The sequence below is a fragment of the Hyperolius riggenbachi genome, chromosome 5, assembly GCF_040937935.1.
Source record: "Hyperolius riggenbachi isolate aHypRig1 chromosome 5, aHypRig1.pri, whole genome shotgun sequence".
In the NCBI taxonomy this organism is placed as follows: Eukaryota; Metazoa; Chordata; class Amphibia; order Anura; family Hyperoliidae; genus Hyperolius; species Hyperolius riggenbachi.
This window is the reverse complement of record NC_090650.1, coordinates 417,816,215-417,830,887: the sequence shown is the minus strand read 5'-3', so window position 1 is coordinate 417,830,887 and position 14,673 is coordinate 417,816,215. Positions and strand designations below refer to the sequence as shown.

At 46.1% G+C, this 14,673-nt stretch overlaps 1 long non-coding RNA gene across 1 annotated transcript in view; it reads right to left on the bottom strand.

Moving 5' to 3' along the window:
- Positions 1 to 14,673, bottom strand: part of LOC137517878 (uncharacterized) — a 122,241-nt gene that overhangs the window by 77,301 nt on the left and 30,267 nt on the right. The window contains exon 2 of the long non-coding RNA XR_011020700.1: positions 11,156 to 11,253. This is a non-coding gene — a long non-coding RNA (uncharacterized lncRNA). The remainder of the gene's footprint in view (positions 1 to 11,155; positions 11,254 to 14,673) is intronic.

Sequence of the window (14,673 nt, the reverse complement as noted above, 5' to 3'; positions counted from 1 at the left end):
AAATTAGTAGTCATTTTACAGCGAAATTTGGAATTATGATGCAAAGTTATAATGTGCAATTTTAAGACCATTGCAAAATTAATAAATAATTAATAATAATGCAGAAATATAACTTTCTCATGCCCATAGTCTTTAAAGGGAACCTGTACTGAGTAAAATTATTTCAAATAAACACATTAAGGTAACTTTAGATGAACATTAGTTATTACCTTGCCATCTCAGACGCTCACCATTTTCTTCTGACAATAATTCCTTCCAGTTCTAACAACATTTTGTCAGAACTGAAATATATCAGTTGCTGTCAGTTATAAATCAGTTGCTGTCAGTTATAGCTGAGAGGACAACTGATGTGCCAGGTAATGTCCATGTTTCCCTATGGCTCGTGTGGGCGATGTTACAGTTTAATAGTGTGCTGACCAGAAAGCTATTATGGGGTAACAGCCATTTTCAAAATGGAGGACAGAGAATTCCCTTGATCAGAGTGGAGAAACAGGACGCAGGAGAGGAGAAAGAGATTGAGGAGTAGACTACACGGGAGGTAAGTATGACTTGTGTATGTTTATTTTGACTTCTAATTTTCAGCTCAGGTTTTCTTTAATATATTTATGCAAAAATGTGAAAATGGTCCTGTGAGGAATAGCGGGGCCGCCGCCGCGCAGGGCAGCATGGCGGCGGCCACCGCTTCCCAGCCGGCGGCTTCCGACTAGCATACGGAGCCACCGGCACAGAGCAGGGCAGTCGCCGCCGCGCCTGACGATATGGCGGCGGGCCCCGCAATCCAGCCGGCGGACTTCCGTGCGCGAGCGTGCGCTGACCGGAGACCTGGCCTCACTGATGTGCAGAGGCAGAGGGTCATGCGCACGCGCGCGAGGCGGCAGGACGTTTACCTTCTCCGTAGACGGGTCAGCTGATCCGGTGATCAGCTGACCTCAGCCAACCAATCACAGGCTGACCTTGGTTCCAGCCTCCTGGGTGGGCTGGTGGAACAGGGCTTCTGCAATTAAGCCCATAGATGTAATTTGCTCACTGTCTGCTGTCGTGAATACATTCTGTGTTAGTGCTCAGACCTTAGTGCAGTTCCCTGGTGTTGATACTAAGGATTTCACACCTTAGCTTAGGAATATTGTTGTATATTGATCTGTGTTTTGACTCTTGCTATCCCTGACTACTCTATCTCTTGCTGATCTTGTACCTTTGCCTATCTGATCCTTGTTGCCGACCTCTGCCTGTTTACCGATTACTCTTCTGCCTTCCGCTCCTGTACTGCCGCCGTCATCTCTGTTGCCGAACCCTTGCCTGTCTGACCTTCTCCCTTCAGTGGAACGTCTCCCACTGGAGGGTTATCTCTGAGGCTTGCCTCTCCGAGACGCCTGCCCCAAGCAGACGATTACTGCTGGGGGTCGAGATTCCTCACTCAGCCTGGTTAGAGGATCTCACTCACGGGGTTCCCATTCAGAGGTAACCACACCTCTGAGGAATTGCCGTGTGGTGGACATTTCCACACTTTCTGATATATTACTGTCTTTATTGTGTTCTTTTGCTGGTGTCCAGAGGTTAGCAATATATCGGATTATCGGTGATACTGCAGATCATCAATAATCAGGTATACATCTGCATTCTTGGTGATACTGCAGATCGCCAATAATCAGATTCTCTCTGCGTGCTGACCGATCATGACAGAACAGCAGACCATTGGTATGGAAGCACTACGCAGTCAGATCGAGGCTCTAACCACCTCGCTTAATAACCTCATCGAGGTGGTTAATACACAACAGACTCAGATCAATCAGTTGGCTGGGTCTGTACGGGTCTTGCAGACGACTGTGGCTACAGTGCAATCCCCTCCGGTCACAGATCTCCGCATGTCAGTGCCCGAGAAGTTTTCAGGGCAAAGATCTGACTTCCAGAATTTTCGTAACCGGGTTTTATCTTATTTCGAGTTACGACCTACCCAGTCAGGTTCTGAGCAGCAGAGGGTGACTTTTATTAAGACCTTATTGTCCAGGGATTTCTCAAACCTGGGCATATGGTCTTCCACCCGAGGATACGGCTCTCTCGTCAGTTGAGGAATTTTTCAAATCAATGGCTATAATTTATGATGATCCGGATGCCTCGATCACTGCCGAGAGGAAGCTCAAGACTCTCAGGCAGGGTCGAGACACGGTCGAGGTTTACGCTGCAAAGTTCAGAAAGTGGGCTGTGTCATCTAGGTGGGGGTCTTATGCCTTGTTAGACTGTTTCCTGTCAGGCCTATCAGACGCAGTATCTGAATTAATGTTGGGACACCCAGAGCCCAAGTCCGTGGATGACACCATTTCTTTGGTGATACGGGCGGACCGTAGATTGCGCTATCAGCACCAATCGAGAGGCAGGAATGCAGTGAGAGTTTTTTCTTATGCGTCCTCATCACCTGCTCATGCTACCAATGAACCGATGCAAATCGGACATTCTCGGTTGACTCGAGCCAAGAAAGAGCGTAGAAGGGCAGAGAACCTTTGTTTATATTGTGCAGAGCAGGGTCATATTGCTCAAAACTGTCCCAGGAAATCGGGAAACGCTGCTGTCTAGGTGTAGTTAGAGGTAATACCCTAGATGCACAGAACTTACCTCTAAGTCAGAATAATCGGTTACTTCTCCCGTGTTCCATTTCCTGGGGGAATTTTTCTGTTTGTACTGAAGCTTTTGTGGACTCTGGGTCCGCAACCAATTTTATAGATTACGAATTTGTGAAAGGACTGGGGGTTCCCTTACAGCCTTAGACCGACAAATAGTCGTCACCGCAGTAGATGACTCTCCTTTACAGTGTAGATCACCTCTCTCTCAGACCCCAAGGTTGTCATGTACTATAGGGGTTCTACATAAGGAGAGTCTACACAGTTTCTTGTTTTGCACATGGCAACCTCCACCGTTATTCTTGGCATGCCCTGGTTACAGCTCCATTCCCCACAGATAGATTGGGCCTCAGGTCAGTTACTCAGCTGGTCACCTTATTGCCATACCCATTGTTTGGGAAGGATTTCCATGTGTTCTGTCAAGGTAGAGGTCAAGGGGATACCCGCTCATCACGCTGAGTTTGCGGATGTGTTTTGTCCTAGATTAACTCCCACCACATCGGAGTTTCGACTGTCCTATCGACCTAAGATCTGGTTGTATGCCTCCTAGGGGTCATCTTTATAATCTTTCCGGTCCGGAGAAACAGGCAAAGCGAGAGTACATTACGGAGAACCTGGCAAAGGGGTTCATCCGCCCTTCTCGGTCACCGGCCGGGGTTTTTTTTCGTTAAAAAGAAAGATGGTGGCCTTGACTACCGAGGGCTAAACAAGATCACCATCAAGAATGGCTATCCATTACCTCTGATAGAGGATCTCTTTGGCCAGATTACCAATGCAACTATTTTTAAAAAATTGGACCTACGTGGGGCATACAACCTGGTGCGCATTAGGGCTGGTGACGAATGAAAGACGGCCTTCAATACACCCGACGGGCATTACGAGTATCTGGTTATGCCCTTCGGGTTGTGTAACACCCCGGCCGTCTTCCAGGACTTGATTAAAGAGGTCTTCAGGGAGGTGTTGGGGAAGTTTGTTGTGGTATATCTCGATGACATATTGATTTTCTCTCCAAACCTCGTGGAACATCGCAAACATGTCAAATACGTGTTGAAGAGGTTGAGACAAAACCTACTGTATGCAAAACTAGAGAAATGCCTTTTTGAGGTCACTCAAATTCCTTTTCTGGGATACATCATCTCAACGTCAGGGCTCTCTATGGACCCAGAAAAGGTTTCGGCTGTCCTAGAGTGGCCGCAAACGGAGGGTTTAAAGGCACTTCAGAGATTTCTCGGTTTTGCTAACTACTACCGGAGTGTAACGATTGTGGAATTCCCTCCGTGATCAGCGCACAAGACGTGCGCTGACACTGCGGAAATCCTCCACAAGTGTATAATTTGCGGGAACCTAGCAAAAGGTGCAATGCACCTGTAGAGGGAAATTCCTGTCGACAGGGGGAGCTGTGGAGTGCAGAGGAACAGCTCCTCTGCCTTGCCACACACGCCAGACAGGAATTGCACGAAGGGAAGAAGCGCAGGGCAAGATAGCCCTAAAAGAGATTGAGCAAAGGGACAGCATGTATGTGTGTGCACCAAACTAGTCGCCAACCCGCGACGGTGCATACACAACAGCAGATATGAAGTAGGAACGCAATCGTGGGAGAGGCGATTGCCAGAGGTGACACAAGGCTACAGCAAGGCAGAGCACGAGAGTAGCAAAGGCACAGCAAATCATACAATGAGGAGATAAGGGAACTAACAAACGCTAACTAAACGCGAACACCGCACTCATTCGCAACAGTGCACGCGTTTATGCGTGGACCCCGCATGATAAGCACAACAGGGACAAGCACGCCTAACTAACCACCGACAGACAAACATAAAACAGAGGATGCGAGCGCTTGCTTAACGGTTACCTCACCGAGCCTCCAGCAAGCGTTCGTAGCAGACAAGACAGACACACAAAAACAGGTATACGTAAGAGCCACTGCTCTTTCCGTCAGAGCAAGTGCGATCCAAGTAAGGCAACAACAGAACAGAGGGGCCTACCAGTAACAACCGCTGCTCTGGTTAGCACCCCACAGACAGACAGAACAGGCAATACAAATAATGCAATCCTAACTGCACTAGGGAAACCTGCCTAGTGCAGTCCCAGGAATTACTCTAGGCTAATCTTCAAACAAAGAACAAGGCTGCCACTCCAGGCGAGTGTTCCACAGGAACTAACTCTTATGACCAGCCACTTACTGTGGGAAACATAGCTCTTTATAGAGCAAGCCCACAAGGGATGTGGCTAGGCAATCTGCATGACAAACATATGCAAATTCCTCAGCAGCAAGCTGCACAACTGACAAAAGGTCTCTCTTCCAGAGACCTGCAGAATGCAGACCTGAACAGTGGTCAAAAGGCTGCCTGCCTGCGCAGGCAGCCACGCGGATCCTCACACGGAGATTTATTAAGGGATTTTCTTCATTAGTAGCCCCCTTACTAGTCTAACCAAGAAAGGGGCTGACCCTTATCAGTGGTCATCGGAGGCCCAGGCCGCATTCAATACCCTGAAGAAACTGTTTTGCTCAGCTCCCACACTGAGACATGTTAACATCGCTCTTCCCTTCATAGTAGAGGTAGATGCCTCAGAGATCGGGGTGGGGGCTGTGCTGTCTCAGCGCTCAGGTCTGCAGGGCAAGACACATCCTTGTGCCTATTTCTCACGCAGGTTTTCTCCTGCTGAGAGAAACTACGATGTGGGCAACAGGGAACTGTTGGCCATCAAGTTAGCCTTCCAGGAATGGCGCCATTGGCTGGAAGGTGCAGAACACACCATTACTGTATATACTGACCATAAGAACCTGGAGTACATTGAAGGGGCTAAGAGGCTCACTCCTCGTCAGGCCCGCTGGTCCTTATTTTTCTCGCTTTTTAGATTTGTTATCACGTACACTGCAGGTTCCAAGAACATTAAAGTGGACGCTCTCTCCAGATGTTTTGAACCAGAGACAGCTCAGCCCGCACTCCCCGAGAGCATTGTACCACACAAGGTGGTGCTGGCAGCCACTGAAACCTGGGAGGACTGGGCAGTCACACTGGCGCTTCACCAGCTAGATACCCCAGAAGGGAAACCGGAAGGGGTTCTCTTTGTTCCACTCCCGTTCCGTTTGCAAATCATGCAGCTATTCCATGCCCATAAGAACACAGGTCACCCAGGGGTCACCCGCACTCTAGATCTACTCACAAGGTGTGTTTGGTGGCCTTCATTGGCATCTGATTGCAGGGAATTCGTCAGAGAGTGTGTGGTGTGTGCCAGGAGTAAACCGTCTCGCCAGGCTCCAGTGGGTACCTTAAACCCTTGCCAGTTCCAAGCGAACCATGGACCCACCTGTCCATGGACTTCATTGGCGAGCTTCCCAAGTCGGAAGGTATGACTGTGATATGGGTGATCGTGGACAGGTTCAGCAAGATGGCCCACTTTGTTCCTCTTAAAGGATTTCCATCAGCTCAAGACTTAGCCGACCTCTTCATACAGCACGTCTTCCGATTACATGGGATTCCAGATGATGTGGTGTCGGATAGAGGAGTCCAATTTGTATCAAAATTTTGGAGGGCTTTTTGCCATATTTGGGTATGAACCTGTCCTTCTCGTCTGGGTATCACCCACAGACTAATGGGAAGACCGAAAGGGTTAATCAGTCACTGGAACAATTCCTGAGGTGCTATGTGGCAGATGCACAAACGGAGTGGGTTAAATTTTTACCCTTTGCTGAGTTTGCACACAACAACCTGAAAAGTGCTTCAACAGGCTTGTCCCCTTTTCAGGTGGTGTCAGGGAGGTATCCTAAATTTTCCCCATTGCCGGTGTGTTCCTCTCCCTTCCCAGCCCTGGAAGATTGGCAGAAGGTTTTAAAGAAACTTTGGGGACAAGTAAAGGAGAATTTGGGAGTAGCCTTCCAGAATCAAAAGAGACAGGCTGACAAACGGTCTGTTGAGTGGCACTTTTCTCCTGGAGACATGGTGTGGGTGTCAACAAGACATTTGGCACTCAGACAGCCATCCACCAAGTTGGGGCCCAAGTTCATAGGGCCTTATCCGGTGGCCAAAAAGATCAATGAGGTCTCGTATGTGATTGATCTCCCAGCCAGCATGAGAGGCGGGAGATCATTCCATGTTTCCTTGTTGAAACCAGCAGTGTATGTGGATTCCTCCCCCCCCCCCCCCCCAGTGGTAGTGGAGGGCCAGACTGAGTACGAGGTTGGGAGAATTTTGGATTCCCAGCTGGTATAGAATTCCGTACAGTATCTGGTCCATTGGAAAGGGTATGGGGTGGAGGACAGATCTTGGGTCCCAGAGAGTCGCATGCACGCTGAGAAATTAAAAAAGAGGTTCCATCAGTTACATCCTGAGAAGCCAGGTAGGAAGTGTCCGGAGTCCACTCCTCAAGGGGGGGGTACTGTCAGGAATAGCGGGGCCGCCGCCGCGCAGGGCAGCATAGCGGCGGCCTCCGCTTCCCAGCTGGCGGCTTCCGACTCGCATACGGAGCCGCCGGCACAGAGCAGGGCAGTCGCCACCGCGCCTGACGATATGGCGGCGGGCCCCGCAATCCAGCCGGCGGACTTCCGTGCGCGAGCGTGAGCTGACCGGGGACCTGGCCTCACTGATGTGCAGAGGCAGAGGGTCATGCGCACGCGCGCAAGCCGGCAGGACATCCGGTGATCAGCTGACCTCAGCCAACCAATCACAGGCTGACCTTGGTTCCAGCCCCCTGGGCGGGCTGGTGGAACAGGGCTTCTGCATTTAAGCCCATAGATGTCATTTGTTCACTGTCTGCTGTCGTGAATACATTCTGTGTTAGCGCTCAGACCTTAGTGCAGTTCCCTGGTGTTGATACTAAGAATTTCACACCTTAGCTTAGGAATATTGTTGTATATTGATCTGTGTTTTGACTCTTGCTATCCCGACTACTCTATCTCTTGCTGATCTTGTACCTTTGCCTATCTGATCCTTGTTGCCGACCTCTGCCTGTTTACCGATTACTCTTCTGACTTCCGCTCCTGTACTGCCGCCGTCATCTCTGTTGCCAAACCCTTGCCTGTCTGACCTTTCTCCCTTCAGTGGAACGTCTCCCACTGGATGGTTATCTCTGAGGCTTGTCTCTCCGAGACGCCTGCCCCAAGCAGACGATTACTGCTAGGGGTCGAGATTCCTCACTCAGCCTGGTTAGAGGATCTCACTCACGGGGTTCCCATTCAGAGGTAACCACACCTCTGAGGAATTGCCATGTGGTGGACATTTCCACACTCTCTGATATTTTACTGTCTTTATTGTGTTCTTTTGCTGGTGTCCAGAGATTAGCAATATATCGGATTATCGGTGATACTGCAGATTATCAATAATCGGGTATATATCTGCATTCTTGGTGATACTGCAGATCGCCAATAATCAGATTCTCTCTGCGTGCTGACACCGATCATGACAGGTCCATAGAAATAGTATGAGAAATAATTTGGGGATGTTTACAGTTACATGGAATTGGCATATATTGTTGCAGGAGCCATGGCTTAGGACGTTGATAAAAAGACAGATCCATTTGAAGTGAATAATGAAGACAGACAATGGGATGTGTTGTCAGCATTGCTTTTTATCATCAACGCTGAAAGATGCACTTCAAAAAGTTGATATGGCACATTCCGAAAGAAGTCAAGTGGCTGCATATTCTGGTGATCCTATAACTATAGCCTGAAGTTATAGAGGCTGAGATGAAATGGGACTGACAGTGGATCTTGAATGCGCTATTAGTCTGAGAAAAAAAAAAGGTCTTAAAGCGGACCTGAACTCAGGACTTCCTCTCTGCTCTAAAAGTAATGCAACAGCATGATAACCTTTAAAGAAAAACATTTCTTTTTTTACAGCTGATACACTGCAGATTTATTGCAGGATTTGTTTCTACTTCCTGTTTCCATGGGAGCAGACATATTGTTAACATCCTGTGTTCTCAAATGATCTTATCTGCCTTACCTGCCATGGCAGTCAGGTGACACACAGGAGAGCTCAATTTGCAACTTGTGATTAGTTACAGATGAGGGGGAATTAGACTGGCTAACCTCTCTAAATACCTACAGGGTGCATTTCTGCAATATGCCAAAAAGCCAGCCTGGCAGATTGTGGGTGTGACCAAATAATGCATAGTAACCTAGAAATTAGCATGGTCCACCTCAGCAAAATTTGGGATAACGCCACCCTATTCTTGAACACAAGTTTTAGGTTCTAACAACTGTACAAACAACTATTTGAGGCATAACGCAATAGACAGTATATGTAATGTTTTCCCCAACAACAACCTCTTAAGAGCATACATTGGCAGTATACTTGAAATGTCCTCCAAATAACATAAATAGGCAGCTTTTCCAATCACTTAATTAGGCAACGTGCACCTTCAAAACAACAACATTAGCAGTGTGCCCCCCCCCCCATATAACCAGGCACCATGTATCACCAAATGGCATAATTAGGCAGCATGTCCCCCCAAATAACATAATAAGGGAATGTATAACCCTAAGCAACATAATTAGACAGCATCCTATGACGATGATGAATATCATGAGGCAGCATGAAGCGCCATAATTATTCAGAGTGTACCAAAATTAGGCACCATGTCAAAGTATCATAATTATTCACAGTATCCACTATAGAAAAATAAGCAGCATGTCCCCACAAAGAAATAAATAGCCTTTTTGTCGCCAAAATATAGTTAGGTAGTGTCACCATTGGAATCCTTTCTGTTTTGATGCTTGTAAAAAAAAAAAATGTTCGTCCTCCAGCATCCCTAGAGATCTGGGATTACATTGATAGTGTCGGGTGATACAAATCACTCTGCATCACCGGAGCCCATCATTACTGATAAATCTGGCACAGGGATCGTTCCTGTGCAGCATCCTGCTTGGCCATGCCTATGAGATCCTGAAGCTGGCTGTTAAACAATTTGGAAGGATCAGGGCATTAGACAAGATTTTTAGGGGCGTGGGCCCTGAACACTGAGCCCAGGGAGTTTACCTGTGTAACATAGCGCCTATGGTAAGACACAGCGCCTACTGAATCCCTCATTCAGAAGGGGAGGGTCAGATAAAAATGGCGCACAGTGCCGACGGTATAAACATGGCGCCGCATTGAATTACATTATAAACGATATTTAGCGGCATTAGTGTTTATAAATGGTGCATGGCAAAAACCATTATATATCGTTTTATAACATTGCTTGCCGGAGGCAGGAGGGTTAGTGTTAGCCAGCCGGGGAGCGTATTCCGGGCTTAGTCAGAGGGAGGGTTTAGTGTGAAAGAGGCAGGGGGCTTTGAGGCAGTGTGAAAGCAGGCAGAGGGGTTTGTATACATTACCTGGTCCCTGATGATCTCATCTTCTCTCCACTTCCTACTTAGTTTGAATGAGTCCAGCAGCCAGCCAATCACTTCGGCTTCAGTCCCGCATGGTGATTGGCTGGCTGCAGGACTCTTACAAACTAAACAGGAAGTGGAGAGAAGACTGGATCGCCGGGACCAGGTAATGTATGAGAGATGCCGCTAATGACATCTTATTACTAAAGTTATTAGGACATTTCTGAAACGTTAAATAAGTTTAGTAGCAAGATGACATTATCGGCATCACCCCGCGCCACTTCTCACAGGCGCCATTTTTGACTGTACCCCATTCAGTATGTTCCGGGAAGTCAGATGACCTCATTCTTTGGGCCCATAATGTTGCGAAACCTAACACCAACCGTCAAATGGGAGGCTCTTACCTATTTACATCATTAAAGGGGCACTACGGCGAAAAATTGAAAATGTAAAATATGTGCAAACATAGACAAATAAAAAGTATGTTTTTTTCAAGAGTAAAATAAGTCATAAATTATTTTTCTCCTATGTTTCTCCACTTACAGTAGGTAGTAGAAATCTGACAGAAGTGACAGGTTTTGGACTAGTCCATCTCTTCATAGGGGATTCTCAGCAAGGCGTTTACTCTTTATTAAGATATTCCCTACAATGGATTGAAACAATGGTGCTGGCCAGCGTCCCTGCTCAGTGTATCAAATGTTCGCAATTGCGTGCGATTTAATCACTAAACCGTGACAACACATATCACAGCCTTTTCGTGTGAAAATTTGCGATTGCGCGCAAATGTGAAAATGCGCACAAAAACGGCCGTGATATGAGTTATCACGGTTTAGTGAATCAAGCCCTTAGAGTGATTTGCGTGCGCAATCGCGAATTATCGCTTGCAATCAGGAATTTTCGCCTTTGCACTCGATTTTATCACTAAACCGTGATAACTCCTATCATGGCCGTTTTTGCGCAAAAACGATCGTGTTTAAGCGTTCCAATTTGCAATTGCACGCAAACACGAAAATGCGCGTGAAATTGGCTGCAATATGAGCTATCACGGTTTAGTGAATCAAGCCCTTAGAGTTTGAATTTGCGCTTTGTTAAGGAGCAGGAGCCGCGGTTGCGATTGGAAAGAAAGCTCATCTCTCACGTGAGAACACTTACATGGGCAACATTGTAGAGGTGCTTCTGAAGCGATTTATAAAATCGTCAGTGCTTAAAAATAATCGAAAAAGCTCACAGTATGAACAAGCCCGTAGAAATGTGCTGCTAGTGGGTCCCAGGCTTAAATAATTATTTACTTTCATCCCATCACAGGAAGTGGAACCAATTTTTTTCCTGTTGAAAAATAAAAATGAGAATAAGTATAAGAATACATCAATTTTACTAGACACATATCAGTACATGTTTTATTTTATTTTTTACTGTTAGCCTAGGCAATAAATGTATAAATACAGAGGGGCTGCAGCACATAACAGGAAAACAGTGACAGGGGCTCTTGGTTAAAGAGACACTTAAGCCAGGAAAAAAAAATGAGTTTTACTCACCTGGGGCTTCTACCAGCCCCCTGCAGCAGTCCTGTGCCCTCGCAGCCACTCACTAATCCTCTGGTCCCCCGCTGCCTGACGGGCCTGTCGGCAAAAACGAGACTAGCTGGCAGCGCGGGACCAGAGGATTAGTGAGTGGCTGTGAGGGCACAGGATGGCTGCAAGGGGCTGGTAGAAGCCCCAGGTGAGTAAAACTCTTTTTTTTTTCTGGCTTAAGGTTCACTTTAAGCTCACCAACTGCGCCAATGTGTCCCCGATCTGGTGAGTCCTACTCTAACCATGCAATGCTAGTTTTTTTATCAGCAGCCTAGTGGGAACTAATCCAAAAACCCAAGAGTCAACTAAATGGGAGAAAAGGAAATTAAAAACACCTCACCTTCCACTGGCAACCAAATGAACTCTCTGAATATGTGCAATCCACTCATTTATATGCTTAAAGGGGTCCATACACCAAACGATTTTCCCGCCGATATACAGCAGATTCGATCACTGTGATCGAATCTGCTGTGAAATCGTTGTGCAAACGCTGACAGAATCGACCAGTGTATGGCTACCTTAACTGTGCTAGAGGTGGGCGTGGTTATGCAGGCTCACAAGGGAAAATTATAAACAAAAAACAAGGGGTAAGCAGCACAAACCAACTTTAACCACTTCACCACTGAGGGGTTTTACCCCCTGACCACCAGAGCAATTTTCACCTTTCAGTGCTCCTTCCATTCATTCGTCTATAACTTTATCATTACTTATCGCAATGACATGAACTATATCTTGTTTTTTCCGCCACCAATTAGGCTTTCTTTAGGTAGGACATTATGCCAAGAATTATTTTATTCTAAATGTGTTTTAATGGGAAAATAGGAAAAAAATTTGGGAAAAAATGTATTATTTTTCAGTTTTCGGCCATTATAGTTTTTAAATAATGCATGCTACTGTAATTAAAACCCATGAAATGTATTTGCCCTTTTGTCCCGGTTATAAAACCGTTTAAATTATGTCCCTATCACAATGTTTGGCGCCAATATTTTATTTGGAAATAAAGGTGCATTTTTTCAGTTTTGCGTCCATCCCTAATTACAAGCCCATAGTTTATAAAGTAACAGTGTTGTACCCTCCTGACATAAATATTTAAAAAGTTCAGTCCTATTTCAGTAACTATTTATGTATTTTTTTTTTAGTGTACATTTTTTAATTTTTTTTTAATTACAAAAAAAAAAAAAATAGGAGTGTGGGAGGTAATGAGTTAATTTTTTGTGTAAAAGTAATTTATTTGTATGTGAAAAATGTTTAGGGTGTTGTTTAACTATTTGGCCACAAGATGGTCACAGTAACTTTTTGTTTAATGCGACCTCCTAGAGTCCTTCCGGACTCTTGTAGGTAGTATTAGGAGGCTGGGTAAGTGGCGCTACTCATCGGAGAGCAGCGGATCATTGCGGGGTTTAGGCCAACGAACGGGAATGGATTTTCCAGTTCATTGATCTCCGGGCGAGCGGCGGGCGGCGTGTTTACGAGCGGCCGGCGGTGTGTTTACGAGCGGGAGTGCGGGCAGCGGCGGGAGTGCGCAAAGTACGGATTTCTCCCTCCCTGGGAGTTAAAGGATGGAAAAAGGGACGGAGAAATCCGTACGGGCGGGGGTAAAGTGGTTGATGCAATTTTTTTTGCAAAAGATGCATGCAGCACTGGAGATCCACAGTCTCCATAAGAAATATTAGGCAATAAATGTAGTTATTGCCAGAAAATAGCAGGTGAGGCTGCTTTATACCACTAATTCAATAATCAAATGTAATTATGCTGTGATAGAGTGATAAAGTTGTCTTCTGTATTTTTTTTTTTCGTTCATTTTTTTGAATCTTAGCTAGTAATACTTGATGATTAAAATAATTTGTTTTGATGTATTTACTTTGTTCCTCCAGCATGCATTTATTTTTATATGCCTGATATTTTAAACTGTAAAATACAAAAAGTGAGTTATGAATTTAAAGCCTGAATACTGAGATAAATCAGGGAAAAATGAAATGCTTTTAACTCCTTACCACTGGTGAATTACCATATATACTGTATACTCATGTTCAAGTCGACCCACGTATAAGCCAAGGTACCCACTTTTCCCTCAAAAAACAGAAAAAAATGATTGACTCAAATACTCCTCAAAAGTATAAATAGCCAGCAAGAGAATCAGAATTTATTTAATCACCAAGTACAATGTGAGTTGTACCCAGAATTGATGACTGGGTGGGCATCATCCTACCCAGTATAAATAGGCAGATTTGATCCCAGTACTAGGCAGCCCCACGCTCCCTATAGAAAGATGTGCTCCACAGTTTAAGGCAGCCCCCCCTTCCATAGCCAGATGTGATCCCAGTTCAAGGCAGCACCCTCCCCATAGCCATGTGTGACCCCCAGTTTAAGGTGGCCCCCCTTCCATAGCCAGATGTGCCCCCAGTTCAAGGCAGCCCCCTCCCCATAGCCACATGTGACCCCCAGTTTAAGGCAGTCCCCTCCCCATAGCCAGATGTGCCCCCAGTTCAAGGAAGCCCCCTCCCCATAGCCAGATGTGCCCCCAGTTCATGGCAGCCCCCTCCCCATAGCCAGATGTGCCCCCATGGAGGGTGTGACCTTTTGAAGGTAGGTTACCTTCAATTTTTTTTTTTTTGCGCAATGCAGTGCAGTAGCCAAGTCACATCACACCACCATAAACAGATTATCAGCAGTGTTGCTTATAAATTTTCACATCAAGTCATTTTCGAATCAAAAATGCTAATTTCGACTCTGAACGGATATTCACAATGTGAATTTTCGAAAGAAAAAATTGCCATTTTTTTTGCCAAATTTTCACCTAAATTGTCATTCATGAGTTAACTTGAACCTAAACTGAATAAAAAAAACAAATAAAAAAAAAAGTTTAACTTACCTGAGGCTTCTACTAGCCCCCTACAACCACCCTGTGCCTGCGCTGGGTCATACCAATCCTTCCCGCAATGACTTGGCAACTCAGCCAGTCAATGGCCACTGCATCTACGCAACTTCCTCGATCACGCTCCTGTCACTCGGAACATCCTGGGAGGACGCGACGCAGTGGGCTGAGTTGCCAAAAATGAAGGTGAGTCACTGCAGGGGACCAGAGGATCAATATGTACCGGCACAGGGCGGCCACAGGGGGCTAGTAGAAACCATACCTAACAACTTTTTGAAATGAGAAAGAGGGACACTTAAG